This window comes from Rhinolophus sinicus, chromosome 15 (assembly GCF_057876585.1).
Source record: "Rhinolophus sinicus isolate RSI-liver-muscle chromosome 15, RSI-T2T, whole genome shotgun sequence".
In the NCBI taxonomy this organism is placed as follows: domain Eukaryota; kingdom Metazoa; phylum Chordata; class Mammalia; order Chiroptera; family Rhinolophidae; genus Rhinolophus; species Rhinolophus sinicus.
Window position 1 is genome coordinate 132,857,758 of NC_142515.1, and position 18,248 is coordinate 132,876,005.

The 18,248-nt window shown below is 41.9% G+C and overlaps 1 protein-coding gene across 6 annotated transcripts in view; it reads left to right on the forward strand.

The window, feature by feature from the left end:
• The window catches only part of LOC109460175 (N-heparan sulfate sulfotransferase 4), a 281,773-nt gene that overhangs the window by 94,849 nt on the left and 168,676 nt on the right, over nt 1-18,248 (forward strand). For all 6 annotated transcript variants that reach the window (XM_074338571.2, XM_074338573.2, XM_074338574.2 and 3 more), the window contains one exon: nt 15,930-16,047. The gene's annotated coding sequence lies outside the window, so the exon portion shown is untranslated. The remainder of the gene's footprint in view (nt 1-15,929; nt 16,048-18,248) is intronic.

Consider the following 18,248-nt stretch of genomic DNA (forward strand, 5'->3'; position numbering starts at 1 on the left):
AGCCACTTAAAACCAGCTCTCCCAGTTGGTAGAAAATTGGTCAGCATTCAAGTAAATAATGGTTGGGTAAAATCAAATAACAGGAATGGATTAATCAGGGTGTGCTCTAGAGTGTAAAAGCAACTTTTCATTAAAAAAAAATAAAAAATCATTTACAAGGTGTATAATCCCTTAAAGATAATGAATTGATAAATGTCTTAATTAAGGAGATTGATTTTTTTTTTTAAACTTTGCTTTTGCTTCTCTTTTGAGCCACTCCAAGTAAGAGCATATCTGAAGATTAGATGTGTGAATAAGAAAGATACTTCTGGCTTCTATGAACTTCTAAATGATAAGGAATATTGAGATTGCTTGTCAAGTGTGGGCCCTTCTGGAGAAGAGTTACAATCTCCCAGTATTTTCTACCAAATAAGTTTGCAGAGTCATGTGCTAAGTCACACATGAAGTGATTTAAAGATGAGATAGTGACAGTCTAGGCAGGAGGTAATGTTGAATTTCCCCGAAGCTGGATTCTAATTCTCCTTTGCCCTTGAAACATAACCTTGAAAAAGCTAATTAAACTTCGGTGGTTCCTATTCATGATCCGCGAGTGCAGGTGATAACACCCACTTCACAGACTTGCTGGGAAAGCTGAATGCGACAACAAAGTTCCCAGTGCAGAGTAGGATGCACTTAATGGAGTTAAGGATGAATTACAAACATCTGTACTCTGACCGTGACCTCGGTGTAACAGTTGTACTGGTTTGAAGCCATCCTGAATGATGAGTTTCACCATTACCAGTCCCTTCACCTGGAGCTGTTACCTAAAGCTCCCTTCTCACTGCCTACACTGTACTTACAATCACATATTTGAATAATACAACATTAAATCTAATGTAAAGGATCCAACTTCATTGATTAACATTTTAATATGACTCACACAGTTTTGAAAATTAACTTACAATCAAATATCTTAAGGAAAACAGACCATGAACCAAGGGGAAAAGCTGTCAGGGAAAAAAAAAAAAAAAGGTAAACAGTTTATCTCGATTTCCTGGCGTGCTGGAATAAGAAAAAACGTGGGATTGGGAGAAGACAAGAAGGCAATGAAACTGGATAGAACTAAAAAACTACAAATGTTCCTTAGCTTGCAGTTTTCTCTAGTAAAATACTTTTAAAAAGTTCCTATTGACATGTTTTCTAGAATTATTACAAAAGTCATATGAATGTTTTAAAAGGATGCTAGGTACTGCATCAAAATAATTTACTCAGCAAGCCGATTTGGTAGAAAATACTGGGAGATTATGAAACGTAAAATATTTGGTTTACCTTTAAAATGTCTTTGGGGAAAAATGAGGAAAATGGAAAAATGGTTTTGTTTTACATGTGGAAATCATGGAAACGTGGAATTATGCGGCTACGTAATTCCCCCCATTTGCTTACTTGAAATCTGTTGAGCAGTTTTCTACGGAACTGCTGGGCAGGTGTTTAGGTGGGAAGCCTGTGCATCCTGAAGTTGTTACCCTGCTCTGTGGTCACACATGAAAAACACGAGAGAGCTCGCTCACCAACATCTCAATCCTGCTGATGGCAGGAGTTCCCTCCACAGAAACCTCTGGACAGTAGATTGAACTTCTCTGAATGGCCCATGTTGACCTACACCCAGAGTAAAAAGGTACGAACATATTTTAAGGTGAGCCACAGAAGTGTCAGTGTGTGTGCATTGGCCCTGGGGTCCTGAGATGTGAGACAAGATCATTTTCACTCCTTCTAGCCTTTCTCCCAAAGATATTTTGACAATCAACCAAATAATTACATTTCATCATCTCCCAGTATTTTCTACCAAACAGGTTTGCTAAGTGAATAATTTTGGTAGTTTTATGCATCCTTTTAAAGCATCCACAAATAACATTTGTAATAATTTTCAATTCTAGTCATCAGGTATTGAAATAGGAGCGTCTCCAGAATGTGTTCATGGAGCAGAATGCTTGAAATGGCTCCATCTCTCTTCCCAGGGCTTCTTGTCATGCTTTTTCCACACTTGGAGGACGGGGTATCCCGGGTTAGCTTGTGTGCAAGGATGACGTTCTCTGTGAGATACACTCACATGTGACCAGCCACTTCTGGTTGGTCGCCAAGCGGGGGTTTCATTTTGCAGTGGCTGAAAGTCAAAATAGCACAATACGTGAAGCAATTAAGTTTAAAAAATATAGCAGGCCCGGATTACCAGTAAAATTGAATGGAGCATGTCTGCCATTGGTAAAGATTATGCAACTTGATTGTGCTGTGTAAAATGAAGAATGCTCTGAAACGAGAAGTAAGTAGGTGGGGATAGTAATTATAGGTGATACAGATTCTACAATTAGAAAACAAGCATGAACACAAAACCTCAGCATTGCCATTCCAGTAAAGTTCTTTGTAAGGCTTGTGCATGGCAGTAAAATGTCCCTTCTTGGAATGTGGGGCACATACTTGGTGTGCAGGCCCCTCGCAGTGGACCCTGATCCAGTTATTTCCATGTTGCTGACTAAGCTCTTCATGCTTTAGTTTACATTCCTTAACCGTTTTCTAACTACCAATTTCTATTTCCTAGTCCCTCCCCTTTTTCACCCTATTCCCAACCCCACTCCCATCTGGTAACCATCTGTTCTCTATGAATCTTTTTCTGTTTGGTTTGGTTTGGTTTAGTTTTTTTTGTTTTTTTTAGATTCCACAGATAAACGAGATCATATGGCATTTGTGTTTCTCTGTCTGACTTATTTCACTGAGCATAACGCCCTCTAGGTCCATCCATATTGTCACAGATAATAAGATTTCACTCTTTTTTATGGCAGAGTAATACTCCATTGTATAAATGTACCACTTCTTCTTTATCCAGTCGTATATTGATGGGCACTTAGGTTGTTTCCATATCTTGGCTGTTGTGAATAATGCTGCAATGAACATAGGGGTGCATATATATTTTTGAATTAGTGTTTTGGATTTCTTAGATAAATACCCAGAAGTGAGATTTCTGGGTAGTTCTATAAGGTAGTTCTATTTTCAATTTTTTGAGGAATCTCCATACTAATTTCCACAGCAGCTGCACCAATCTGCAATCCCACCAACAGTGTATAAAGGTTCCCTTTCCCCCACGTTCTCACCAACTCTTGTTGTTTGTTGATTTATCGGTGGTGGCCATTTTGACAGGTGTGAGATGATATCTCATTGTGGTCTCCTTGATTTCCTTGAAAAAATGATTTCAATGATTGGAATTTATAACTGTTTATATACAATATAGAGTGTCTATTTGAAAAAAGTTTATTTTCCATTACAAACAGATAAAGGCCAGTGGTACGTAATGTTACAGAGTATCCTGATAGTGAGATAATATAATGAAAAACCTCACTAGAACTTCCTGTAAACTAGATAATAGACTTCAGTTTTATTGCCCGAAAACAATCTAAATTTCCCCTAGGCATTTGTATTGAGTACTTCAGGAGTCTCTAGGTAAGAAAGTCAGTGGTAGAGAAGTGATTGTTGAAACGGATTTTCAGAGAGAGTCATCTGTTACTTCCGATGCAGGCAAATCCTATGGATAAAGGTGAAGTGATGGTTTACCTCAATTGAAAGCGAGAACAATTAAAATATTAAAAGCATAGCTTCTGAATGCATATGCAATCCTATTAATAACACATTAAATTCACAAATAAAAGGCCAGTTGATGTAAATTTTAAAATAATTTATAGTTTAATAAAGTCCTTTGTGATTTCTTGAAATTAAACCTCAGTGTTCACTTTTGAGTCCTTTTTCTCTCGCCTTTATTCACTCATAGATCAAGAAGTAGGTTGCTCCACCATGACGTCATTCACCCCTCTCTCCGTCTTATAGTTTCCTTGCCTGTAAGAATCCGAGGCTAAGTGAGCATCTTACGTTCCAAGCATAACTGCTTCCACGATTGTCTGCTGAGCCAATTAGCAAGGATGCAGATCAATACCAAATATAATAATGGTTTTTAAAAGAATGATTATTGAGCTACACCAAAGCAATTCTCAGTTAATGGCAGTCATTTTATGGCCGCTGGCTGGCTGTAAGTTGATTTAACCAGTGTGTACAGAGCAAAGCCCAGGAAATGAATACCGCATCGGCATTCTGAGGGCAGACGTGGGCACGCCATCCCAGCCTGGTCCTGGGGCTTGGTTTCTCCTCTGTTTCCCATCTGTCTCCTCTCTCCTCCTCCAGCTCCAAATCCTTCCATTCGCCAATGACTAGAACAATGTCCCTCCCTCTGTGAGGCCCCTCCTGGTGACTCCAGCCTGTCTCTGAAACCTCAGCACAGGGAGCAGAGTTCTCACTGGCTGTGAGCGTGTCCTCCTTGTGAAGGCAAGTTTCCTATCCCTTTCCAGGTGTACGCTTTCTTTTCCTTGCAGCTGCTCTCTGCTTGCTCACCACGTCCCGCCTGCTGAACTCACTGTAATCTCCCCACTTGACTTCACTACACTCCTGGACGTTTTGCTAAGGTCACCAGAGTCAAGGTTAATTGCATTTCTTGACTCATATATCACATTCTGTTCTTGATCAGAAACACTTGCGCCCCTTTGCTTGCAGCTTCCATGGCGGTCTCCCACTGACCTTATCGATGCGACGCTGAAGGTCTTCCTGGCGTGCCTCTGTCACTTTATGTGCACACTGTTCCCCAGCTTTCTCCCTCAGGACCATGGCTTTTCCTCCCCTCAACTTGCAGTCCCAGCACAGACCCGAAATTCCACTGTGGTGTATTCAGCAGCCTAGTGGACATTCCCTGTGAATATGTGAATATGTCACAGAGTTTTCAAATAATGAAATAATGTGTCGTAATCTACTCATTTTCTCTTTGCACATCTCTGCCTCCATGTAACTGCTTTTCCTGTGACTGCACGCCCATGTTCTGTCATAATCGCCTGTGTACTCAGATGTGTCACAGAATAGACTTGCGCTGCTTGTGTAGAGGTCGTGTTTGTCGGGTGAGTAGAGCAGCTGCCACCTGGAGGTGCTCAGTACGTGCGGAGTGGATGAGTGAAGCCTGCGGTCTCAAGCCACTCATTCCCCACTCACTGCATTTATTCAGTCATGGCACTTCTCTTTCTATGTGACAGGATGAAAAGAATTCCCACAAGCATATCCACAGCCTTGCCCCTTCAACAAACAGTGGACACATTCTCCTTGCCTATCTCTGCCCCAAAGAGAAGGCCTCTTGCTTTCTGAGCATGAGGTTGGTTGTTGAGTGGAATGGTTTCTTAGGCCAGGGAATAGCAGAGGGAAAAGAAACAGTGCAGCAGATGGCAGAACGGCAGTGTCCCGGGAGGATTCCCAGCGTAGCTTTGGGTCCAGGGAAACAGATAGGAGAGAAATCAACCTTTTAGAAGCGTCATTGTGTTTTATAATGTGGAACACTTCACGCTGCTTAGAGCGTGGGAGTGAAGAAGAGAATCTCCATCTAAATAAGTTACTGTGGCTCTCGTACTGCGCGTCTGAAATGCATTTGGCATTGCTACCCACACGGGGCTACAAATTTATAACAGCTCGAAAGTTGTGTACGGTTCTGGGAAAGTGCTTACACTTAAAAACTGGACTTTACCTGTTAGAGCAGGTTCAGGTTCACAGAAAAATTGAGAAACCAGTGCGTAGGGCTCCCATACGCTCCCAACATGGTCTCCCCAACACTGATGTTCCTTACAACTCATGAGCCTGACGCAGCGTGTCACCCAGAGTCCACAGTTTACAGTAGGACCCCGCAGGGGTTTGACAAGCATATAATGAACGTATTCTCTGTTACAGTGTTATGTGGGACAGTGTCATTGCCCCAAAGACCCCCTGTGCCCCCTCCCCAACACCCCCAACAACTACTGGTCTTTTCACGGTCACCATAGTTTCACCTTCTCAAGAATGTCGTATAGTTGGAATCACACAGTGTGATGTGGCCCCTTCAGATTGGTTTCCTTTACTTAGTAGCTTGCATTTTAGACTCCACCACATACTTGTGTGTCTGGATGGCTCATTTCTTTTCAGTGCTGGGTAATATTCCATTTTACAGAAGTACCAGGGTTTATTCATCTGTCGCCTACTGAAGGGCACCTCCGTTGCGTCCAAGTATGACAATCATGAATAAAACTGCTGTAAACGTGTGTGCAGTTTTCATGTGGATGTATGTTTTCTACTCTTGTGTTCTCAGTTGAGGAGCTTAGTTGCTGGGTCATACAAGGCTGTATTTAGCTTTGTAAGAAACGTTCAAATTATCTTCCCCAGTGGCTGCACCATTTTGCTTCCCACCAGTGAGGCGTCAGTCCCTGTTGTGAGTGTTTGGGATTGCAGCCGCTCCAATAGGTGTGTGGTGGTGTCTTGTCATTTTAATATGCGATTCCATAATGACATATGACGTGCGGCCTCCTTTCATGTGCTTGTTTTCCATCTGTATATCTCCTTTGCTGAGGTGTTTGTTAAGGTCTGTGACCCATTTTTTAATTGGTTATTCATTTTCTTACTGTTGAGTTTTAAGAGTTCTTTGTAGATTTTAGTTAACAGCCCTTTATAAGATGTGTCTTTTGCAAGTATTTTCCCCTGGTCTGTAGTTTGCATGTTTAGTCCCTTGACAGTGTCTTTTGCAGAGAAGATTTTTTTTTTTTTTTTTTTTTTTTTTGTACTCTAATGAAATCCAACTTACCAATTATTTCTTTCATGGATCATGCCTTTGGTGTTTTATCTAAAAAGTCATCACTAAACCCAAGGTCTTCTAGATTTTCTCCTATGTAACCTTGTAAGAGTTTTATATTTACACTTAGATTTCTGATTTGTTTTGAGTTAATTTTTGAGAAGAATGTAAGGTCTGTATATAAATGATGATTCTATTTCCTCTCCTTCTCCTCCTTCCTCTTCTTCCACTTCTTTTTTTCTTCTTCTTTATAACGTGTGGATATCTAACTGGATGAAGAACTGGTGCAGCGCTGTTTGTTAAAAACAAAAAACAAACAAACAAAAACTATCCTTTCTCCCTGGAATTGCTTTTGCTCCTTTGTCAGAGATCAGTTGCTGTGTGTGTGGGTCTGTATCTGGGCTCTGGGTTCTGCTCCGTTCGTCCAAGTGTTCTTTCCTCGATACCACACTATTTTCAGTAGTTAGAGTGAGTCTTATAGTGAGTCTGGGGTCCTCTGACGTTGTCCCATTCAGTATTGTGTCGACCATTCTGAGTCTTACTCTTTGCATAAACTTCTTGTGTTTTGCTTTGTTTTGTTTTGTTTTTAAATCCTTATTTCCATTTTTGTAAGTCTTCATCTGGGCTATTGAGATCAATTCTTAACTGGTCTCCAGTCTGTTTGCTTAAAAAATAAAAATAGGGCCAGCCCGGTGGCTCAGGCAGTTGGAGCTCCATGCTCCTAACTCCGAAGGCTGCCGGTTCGATTCCCACATGGGCCAGTGGGCTCTCAACCACAAGGTTGCCAGTTCAACTCCTCGAGTCCCGCAAGGGATGGTGAGCAGCGCCCCTTGCAACTAAAAATTGAACACGGCACCTTGAGCTGAGCTGCCTCCCGGATGGCTCAGTTGGTTGGAGCGCATCCTCTCAACCACAAGGTTGCCGATTCAATTCCTTGAGTCCCGCAAGGGATGGTGGGCTGCGCCCCCTGCAACTAGCAATGGCAACTGGACCTGGAGCTGAGCTGCACTCTCCACAACTAAGATAGAAAGGACAACAACTTGACTTGGAAAAAGTCCTGGAAGTACACACTGTTCCCCAATAAAGTCCTGTTTCCCTTCCCCAATAAAAAATCTAAAAAAAAAGAACTGGTATACTTTTAAAAAAATTTTTAAAAATAAAAATAAAAATTGCGTGTCAGTCTTGAAATTGAAGTATTTCAATATCTGTACAATACTTAAGGCAAATTGAAATTCTTAGCATTTTGAATAGGACCTTTTAGTCTTCTGGTACCCACCTGTCTTTTCAATTCAGTTTCCTACTTTTCCCTTGTAAAGTAGGATATAGACATTGAGAATAGAAGGGAACGAGACAGAATAAAATCCCTGACTCAAATGCTCGATTCTAATGGAAGTGACAGAAAAGAGAGAAGTGATACTATTTATGGCCTATTATACTGTTAAAATCACACACAGAGGAAAAAACAAACAAGAAAGGTCAGAAAGTGTTGGGAGGACCTTGCAGTTTTGCACTGGGAGGCCAGAGCAGATATGCTGAGAATATCCCATTTAAGTGGGATTAAAAGACATGAGAGCATATGCCATGTTTATATGTGGGGACAAGTATTCTAGGCAGAAGGAACAGTGCGTGCTGAAGCCCAGATGTACGTACCTGAAGAACACAGCTTGTTCTGAAAACATTGAGCAGGACACGGGGTTGGACAAAGAGAAGTGTAGATTAGGCAGAGCTGTGCAGACCACTCTATGAACTTGACTGTTAATCTGAGTAAAATGGGGGTGGGGGGTCCCTATATGGGTAGGAAGTCAATCAGAGTCGTGACCAAACCTGATGTACATCATAAAGTAATTCCTCTGGCCAATGTATTGAAACACAAACTGATGTGGGAAAGGGCGGAGGCAGAGATCACTCGGGAAGATATTTCAATAATCTGGAGGGGATATAATGCTAATCTGGAGGAGAGTGAGAGGTGAGAAGATGTTCAAATGTGTTCAGATTCTAAATGTATTTGACAGTAGAGCCAATGGATTGAACATCTAGGGGGTCTAGTGGGAAAGAAAGAGAGGCGTCATCTAACCCCAAGATGTGTGTGTGTGTGTGTGTGTGTGTGTGTGTGTGTGTGTGTGTCCCTAAGCAAGTGACATAGCGGAGCTATCATTTATTTACCTGGGGAAACTGTGAGAGGCATCAGTTTGGGATTAAGGAAAATACCAGGCATTCAGACTTGGTCTGGAGATGTCCATTAGATTCTCAAGTGAAAATACCAAATAGGTGGTTGTGCAAATAGGATTAAGTAAAAGATTTAGCTGGAGACGTCAGTTTTGAAGTCAGTTTATAGACAGTGTTAAAACCATGAGAGAGGGTGAGATCATCAAAGAAGTGACGGCAAATAGAAATGAGAAGAGGTCCCAGGACTGAGCCCACATTTGGAGGACAGGGAGGTGGGAAGGAGCCAGAGGGTGTGATGCAGAAGTTACACAAAAGCAGACACTACGCTGTCCTGGAGGTTGGCTAAGCATAGAGTCTGTGTGGATGGGGTAGTAAGCGATGTGGAAACTGCTGACAGGTACGGGAAGGTGACGAATGAGGATTGACAACTGGATTTCACAACATGAAATTTATTGAGCAGTTTTGATGAAATAATGAGGGTGCGCCCGATTGGCGCAGGTCCCAGAGACAATTGGACGCAGCATTTCAAAGAGTTTTGCTGTAAAGAGGAAATGAATGTAGGAGTAGCTTGTAGGGTCAGTGAATAATGAGAAAAATAATGGAGTGTTTGTATCCAGCGTGACTATTCCCAGAGCAGGTAAACAGTGGGGCCCCTGGGACTGAGGGGAGCATTAGGGAACCAGTGTCTTCAGTGAGTAGGGGTGGGGCCTAGAACGGGTGCCCACGTGGAGGGTTGTCCTCAGCCAGCACCGATGGCGACCCTGATAAAGCACATACTCACGTGAACGGGAACGTGAGGTGGTAGGTTCTCACGGAAACTGCCTTAGGCTTGCTCCTGTGTTCTCTGTGAGTTAGGAAACACCACCATCAGCTGAGACTGCGGGAAAGGAAAGCACAGTAGAAGTTTGAGGAGAGGAGAGGGTCTCATCGTTGGGAGAGGAGGAGATGAATGGACTGGAAGCTACAGCCTGGTCACCATCAGGTTAAATGTCCCCCTGAAGCTGTAGATGTGAACGCAGGGGCAGTCAGTGTGGAGCTGCGCATTCCTCTGCAGAGTCACAGGCGTGTGGGGTGCATTGCGGGGTTCAGCCCACGTTGTCTAGACACATGCATGAGGATAAATGGTTTGAGGATATATAAAAAGGAATGGATACAATTGGGTGTGGAATTTAAACTGGGTGAGAAGGGCTGTGAGGCCATGAGATAGAAAGTGACAAGTGAAAGGATCATGCCTTAAAGATGCTGGGGGGTGAAATATTGCTGAAGTTGAGGTGATCGGTGGAGTGAGCTAAAAACGTAGGAGACTGAGATCAGATAGCAGAGTGTGTAGAGTCTCTTATGAATGGGGTGCAGCTCTGCAGTTATTATGTATGTATGGAAGGAAAAGATCGAGCATGTGACTGTGGAACCAGGTGGCGATGGTAGGGAGAAATACCAGGACGTTAGCCAGGGGACTTAAAAACTGAGAGTATAGTGTTAGAAGGATGACCTATCTGGATATCTAGTCGTTTTTAAAATAGTGAGTTATCTGGAAACTAGGATCTTTCTGCGGTTGAAGGAGTCTAACCTTTTGCATTAGTTGATGCTGTAAGGAGAAGGGGTGGGTGGTATGGTCTGGTAGATGGAAAGTTAGTTTTGTAGGGAGCAGGAATGGAAAATATCTAGACGTGACAATGAGGAAGCAACCTCATGACCCAATGGTGGGAGCACCAGAAGCAAAACCATAAGCAAGACCAGAGGACTCCGAGGTCCTCCAGGGAGGGGCGGGTTTCAGGAACTAGAAGGTGAAGAAAATGTCACAGAAAAATCACCACAGGGAGAAAGCACTTTGCTAACCACTGCCCGTGTATCCTGATGAGCACAGTGCAGGTTTCAAGAGATGGAGATGTCACCTGTGTGACTGTGTCTTAACTAAGGACGCCTGTCGTGACCTTGTTTCCCACCAAGGTCACGTGCTGAGGTAACAAGGGGCCAGGACGTAAGCACACACTTTCCTGGGGGCACCGGGTAACCTATAGCAGCTACTCTCAACTTGTTCATGCTATTTCATTCTTCTTTATAGGTAGCTGGTTTCCTTTGCAAATACATTGTTTAGAATTTTTACATTTTATATTTCTGAATTATGTAGTTTCCCTTTTTATATTATCCCATCATCAGCTGTTACTATCAAGATCACGGTAGCCTCATACACTGAGCTTGACAGGTATCACTCTTGTGTTCATTGCTCTGATATGAATTGTGTGAGATTGGAACTTTTTATTCCTCAAAGCTTTGATAGGATCTTCTCGTGAAGGAATCAGTGACTGGAGTCTGCTTTGTGGAAATATTTTTGACTCTTTGTTTGAATTCTTGCATTTTGCTTTATTCTTTTTTTTTATTATTAAATTTATTGGGGTGACAATTGTTAGTAAAATTACATAAATTTCAGGTGTACAATTCTGTAATACATCATCTATAAATCCCATTGTGTGTTCACCACCCAGAGTCAGTTCTCCTTCCATCACCATATATTTGATCCCCGTTACCTTCATCTCCCACCCCCCACCCCCCGCTTTATTCTTTTTGAGTCTTTTAATTCCATTTCATAAAGCTACATTTTCTTGAAACTTCATTCACTTAAATTTATTTAAAATTAAACTATTGTCTCATGAATCCATTGATAATTTAATCTTTTTAATGTCAGAAGCAAATGTAGTGTTCTTTTATTTCTTGTCCTTATCAGTTATGTGTGATTTATCTGTTTTTATCTTACTGTCAGCAGAGGTTTGTCAAATTTATTAGACATTTAAAAAGAACTGGGTTTGGGCTTATTTTTTCTCTCTTTTTTTTTTGTCTGATTATTTTCTGCTCATGTTTCTTATGCCTTTCCTTCTATCATTTTTGTTATTGTTATGTTCTAGCTTCTTAAGAGGTATGCTTACCTTATTCGTTTATTAATTTTCACACCTTTCAAATACATGCATCTAAGGCTTTAAATTTCTCTAACTATTATGATAGCTGAATCCACAAATTTGGATATGTTATTCAATCACCTTGATATTTGCATTCCAGTTATAGTTTATAACTTGTAGTATCATCTTCTTTAGAACTTGTTTATATGTTCTGTGATAGAGAGTGTGATGGCTTACTCCCTAAAAACACTTTTGTTTAGCAAACTTTTAATGACTAGGGAAATCTACTCTGGAGAAAAACTCAAAACATGAATAGAAATCAATTTTATTACACATTTGTACATATTACTCAGGATGACTAATTTGAATGTGTTTCCTCACACGTTCAGCCTCCTAATGATCCATTACCTTTCAAATCATCTGCAAAGCAGCCACCGTATGAGCAGGGACTTGCACACATTCTCAGGTAGATGATAAATTATCGTGGAAGCACATCACTTTACAATTCTAAGATAGAACTGTGAGCAGTAGTAGTTAGTATCTAGAAATCTCCATTTAACAATAAATCATATTGACATTCGAAACAGAACTTGTAACCCTAGTTTTAAATTATCTTTCATCTAGTTCTTATGTTCTGTATTTCCACATAAGAGCTGAGAAGTAAATTAGGAGATGGCTTAAATCATGGTGTACACCTTTCTCTTTTGCGTATAAGTTTTGCTTCTTATTCCTCTTATGGTGTTTCTTTACTCTTAAGACATTAAAAAGGTAATCATTGAAACAGACTCAAATCCTTAGAAATCACGTTTTTTGGGGGCAAAGGAAATTATTTCACAAATGTATAATTTGCATAATAGAGAAATGTAAAACTGGTAACTCTCACAAAAAGAGTATATTGTTTTTACTTCAGAAATAAATGTATCCTCTTTGAAGTACAGATATACTTCTGTTCCCGTAAAGATTTAGATCTTAAAATTTCACAGAAATAGCAAGGTATTATTTATGCACAGGTGATATTTCATTTACCCTTTCCAGGGCACAGAAGCAGGAAGTAAAATAAGAAAGTTAAATTTTAAAATTTTGAATTCAGAAACGGGGGACCCCCACAAGAATATCAGTGATTGTTTATTAGAAATGTGAGGAAGACGGTTGTGTAAGTGTGTTGGGTGGGGGTTGTGGCGTGACTGGTGTTTGGACATTAGGAATCCCTGACGTTTCTCTGATGTCAACAGCAGGGCGTCTGTCCTGAAAGCAGTAACCCATGACCACACTTAGTTTTGTTCTAGAAGCTGTCTGTGGAAAGCAGGTGCCGTGGTCTATTTTCACAGTAAAAGCAAGAACATATCGCCCTCTAGTGTTGAAAAAGCTGAGCACTCCGAAGATTGTTCAGAAATACAGAAATAATTCACTTTAAAAAGAGAATTATTTTATTGTCTCTTTTCAAATAAATGTGATGTACTAATATACAGGTTAGCATTGTGAATCCTAGGGAAACAAATGTCAAACACAGCCTATTTTTGTGGCTATATAATAAAAATATGTTAACTGGCTTGAAAATAAATTATTCCTTTTTAAATATTTTATGCAATTTTAATTATATTATCTTCACTATAATTTAGGGTGAGTGTTTTAAAACTTTAGGAAAGATAAATTAGTTATAATATTTTATCTCCTAATATTTACAATGACTTATTTGTATTATAAGAATTAGCTGTAAACATTCTTTTGATTGTTGAGATTAAAGAGCACAATTCTGTAGCATAGCTCACTCAGGTGGCAGAGGTGACACTGAATCCTCTGTAGCAAATTCTGTGCCTCATGAAAAATCTTTTCCCTTCTCTGAAATGCAAGGTCAAGAATTGAGTGAAAGTTTCAGTAACGTTGAAACCTACTGTCAAGAGGGAGGGAAAGAGGGCGGAGGAAGAAAGGCTCCTGGAGAGGAACAGGAAATAGTAAAGGAAGAGAAGAAAGAAGAGCATGAGGATTCCTACATCTGTGCTCACAATGAATGCCTTGGCTTCTCACCTAAGGGAGAAAATAGGAGTATTTCCAAAATGGAACCGAACTTTAGACAGCCTGTTTGGTCCTAGCTTGATTTTGAGCATCCCACTGTAAATATTACTCCCAAATCAAGACGAAAACGAGACACGTCACAGATCTACCCAAAGTCACCCCGTGTCCTAAAGCAATTGTCTGGATTTTCGAAATGCTTAGGACAGATCCAGGAATTCCAAAGCTGTTTAATGCTATTTAATTCTGGGCCATACATTCTGGAGATATCATCACTTTAGTAGTGTTGAGGGTAACACTGGGTGATGAAATCTTGAGAATGGAAATAAATAGAGTTCTCTGCACTGGTTACTAGCCCTCGCCACATGGTCACAAATAACACTCTGTGACTGATTCTAGAATCTCCCGTGATCAGGCAGGACACGTGCCCAGTCAGCCTTTTCCTTCCCAGAGCCCCCATGGTTTTCTAATAAGATAAATATAGGTACTCACACTTTGATTTTAATAATAACAGACTCCTCCTTTTGATAAATTCTGTTGTTGTTCCGCTTTAGAAAACAAGACTTACGAAAGTGTAAGCAGGCAGTCAGTGCGTGTCCCTGGGAAACGGAGATAAAACAAATCACCTGTCGTTTCCTCTCCCACGTCCTGAGTGCCCTCTTCAGAGTGTCCTGAAGTGTGAGTGCCCCCAGTGCTCAGCTGCATACCTGCTGGCGTGTTATGTGACAGTGTGACATGGGGGCAGGATTGTTGCTCTTTTGTGTGAAATGAGACTTTTAGGAGGTTGTACTGATAAAAACACACACTTTGGGGACCATGATATATTTATAGCATGTCACTGAAATCAAGAAAATACGAAGTGTATAAAAGGTAAGAATAAACCAGTTACTTTAAAGAGTAGAAAAGATCATATTTCAGACTATCGTAAAGCATACCACTTGGATTTTGATAAAATATAACAAATACTCATGACTTTGTACCTTCATGTTAAGAAAAGTTATATATGTAGGTATGGTTGTCGCCAAAAGTAAAATCACAATATTTTGTGCCCTGGAACGGGAAAGGAGCTTCTAGGGACGAAACCATATGATATGATATCAACCAATTCCTAGTCTCACCTGCTGTTGAATCAATAATAGATTCTTCCAGAAACCACTCAGCATCAGAAGAGATTGCACTCGTTTTAGATGAAGCCTACGTGATGCTTACAATTCCCTTGAAACCGGGTTAAACCATTGTAACAAGCTGTGCCCTTGTGAGGAGTGTCCCTCTGACCGTGATCCACAGTAGGAAATCATCTTACCCTGGACCCAGAAACACAAAGGAATGCGCACACACACACACACACACACACACACACACATACATACATACACACACACACACACACACACACACACCCCAAACACAAGTTTCCCCACACTCCAGGCCCTTACACGACATGAAGCACATCAGAATTTCTATTCTGATCTCTTTCATTTTCATTTATGTGTTAGCAACCTATACTTTGAGGAAAAAGCACATCTCTCTCGAAAGATGTTTATAAATTTTGGAATTTTCCCCAAAAGATCCCAAGTGCCATTACTGCACAGGAATAAGTGGTTAAATGTTGACATAACACAACATTTGATTAAAAAAACTCTGCTCTGTTAGTATAAATAAGAGCTAACTCTTTGTAACATCCTTAAAGGCAAAGAAAAAACTTGATGAAATATGCCCCTACCCCCACCCCCGTGCCCACCATGTATCATGAAAAGACAGAGCTGGTGGAAATATTTCAAGTAGTTAGGTCATCCCAATGCACAATACAGATTCTTTCCAGCCAATCCATTTCACCTCTAGGATTGTTTCTGCATTTTTGGTAGCTGTTTCTAACTTTGAATATCTGAATTTTTTTAACTGAAATCGAACTTGCTGATAATGTGAGTTACATTGTTTAATCACGCTCACTGCTGAACACGGGGTTCACCCAACTCAATCCTTGGTGTTTCTCAGCAGCGCAGAGGTGGACCACGGAACCCTCACATCGCAAGTCACTAGTCGTGGAATCACAGGCTTTCTCAAACCCTCTCAAACTCAATGGCCTCATTTTAAAAATAGCCTGATATCGACTCAGCAGGATGACGGAGGCCACGGCCGTCACACAGTGACTGGCAAGCAGCGTACACTCATACGTGCTGGGGAAATATTACCGTTATTCTTCTTTTCAATTTCAGCTGAACTTCAGCAGCGTCTGGTGATCTGAACAGGTCAAGACAGAGACAACCACGCAAGCGTTCCCTGTGACTCTAGCCCCAGCTTACTTCTGAATTTCCTCCTTTCCAGAAAAATCCAGTAAGTACACTAGTGCCTGTGGTACTGACTTCTCCGCTGTTTCCAGAGATCGCTGCCCATCCACGGGGACTGAGAACACATGCTGAATGAGCTCTGCAGGCTGTGTTTTAGAGACGCTATAAAAACATTTTGGAAATAAGTCAAAGAATGATTTTAAAGCAGGCTTGCAAAACCATAATGACCTTGCATTATCCAGTCTTAGAGAGACTGAATGATTCTGGACGACAGGTATCCCACTGCTGGTGAGGGTTTGAGCCACACTTGGACGGAAAAGAAAAGGATACTGAGGACGAGGGAGGCAGCACCTAGGGAAGAAGCCAGTGTCTGCACAGAGGTCACGCAGCCGCATTTGGGACAGGCTGTCACACTGAGTAGTGGCTCTGTCCTCCCAAATGCTCACGGCAGACTTTCAGGACGCTTGGTAGGCAGGCTGGCCGGATCAGGTCAAAGCCTCATTGCCTTGCTCGGGACGGGCTCAGGAAGTGCCCGTTCACCCAGATGCCTTCCTCCGGGCCTCCCTTCTCCCCGATTCCCTAAAGAAGGGCCATCACAGTGGACAGGAGCTCAGGGAGGTTTGCTGAGCGGCTTAGGCCCGCCCTGCCCGGCACACTGGATGGGGTTCAAGTGGAAGTGTTAGCCCCGGAGCTACATTCCTTAAAAACACACGGCACATATACCTGAAACTAAAAGAAAGAAAAAGAACACACAGAGCGTATTTTTAGACTTTGGGGGCAGCATTTTAATGTCTTCACTGCCATCCTTAATTGTATGTGGTTCCTTTAACATATGTGTCTGTTTACAGATATCTCAGTTTCCTTATTTGACCTTTCCAAGCTTCTTAAGTCGGTGTCCTACCCTCTGCCTTGTTGTTGTTCTTATTTTTTGGAAGGGACACAGTCTGGATTTTTGATAGAAAACCCACTTTCCATCCTGTTTCTCCACTACCTTCTGTCCTGTTTCTCGCACTACTCTCACACTCTACACCTTTGACCCCAGATGTGGGGGTTCTTTTCAAATGCCAGGCAATGCTCTGACACAGCTGTGCGTCCCACAGTTCAATCCAATTCTGACCTCAGAGGTCCAGGGCACAGTCCCAGGACAGTGGCCCCTCTGCAGATGGCAATTCCAAGCATAGGTCCCCAGCTCCCGTAACTCTGTCCGGCTTTGCTTCCACTTGGAGGTTCCCTGTGACCTCACCTTGGGTTCCATGCTTTCCTAGAACAGCCCACAGAACTCAGGGAAACTCTACCTTATGTTTAGCAGTTTGTTGTATGATAAAGGATGCAGCTCAACAGCCGGATGAAGTACAGGGCGGGGTCTGGGAGGGTCCTGAGTGAGGGGGCTTCTGTCCCTGTGGAGTGGAGGTGTGTGACCCTGCTGGGATGTGGATCACCGACCTGGAAGCTCTCCAAACCCCGTACTTTGGGGCTTTTTATGGAGGCTTCCTCATGTAGACAGGACACGCAGGAACTCAGTTTCCACTCCCTCTCTCCTTCCCGTAGGATGGGGGTGGGGCTGACACCTCCCAGCTTCTAAGCCTGACATCGCCTTTCTGATGAGTAGCCCCACCTGGGAGCACAGCAAGCGTAGCCTCATTGGAACAGAAACACTGCTGTGACCCAGGAAATCACCAGGGATTGACGACCTGTATCAGGGATGCGGTCATAGACCAGCTATTGGCACAGAAGACGCTCCCAGTGCTCTGATCACTGAGGAAATCACAGGGTTTAGAGCGTTGTGCCAGGAAGCGGGGCAGATATAGTTACAGTCAGAGAGTCAGACAAATCGCAGGCAATGCCAGACCATCTCTTCTCTCAGACACAAAACACAAGTAAACACCCTTGGCCGAATATGTTTTATTTTCCAGACTTCCTCACCCTCACTGGCTAAATTTTGTTAGGGAAGGAGAAGTTGGAGGATTGAATGGGAAGTCTACCTCCTTGCATTACACACACACACGCAGACACACACGCAGACACACACACAAACACACACACTTACACACTTTTACACACTTACACACTTACACACACACTCCAGCCCACATATCGACAAGGGTAATAATATGTGTCTATCATTCTTCTAACTGAACATATTAATGTTAAGTAAATGTCACATTTAAATTTTAGTTATTCTTTTGGTTGACAGATTCCAGTCCCACATGCTTTTTTTAAAATTTCTTCTTCACTGTGGCATATTAG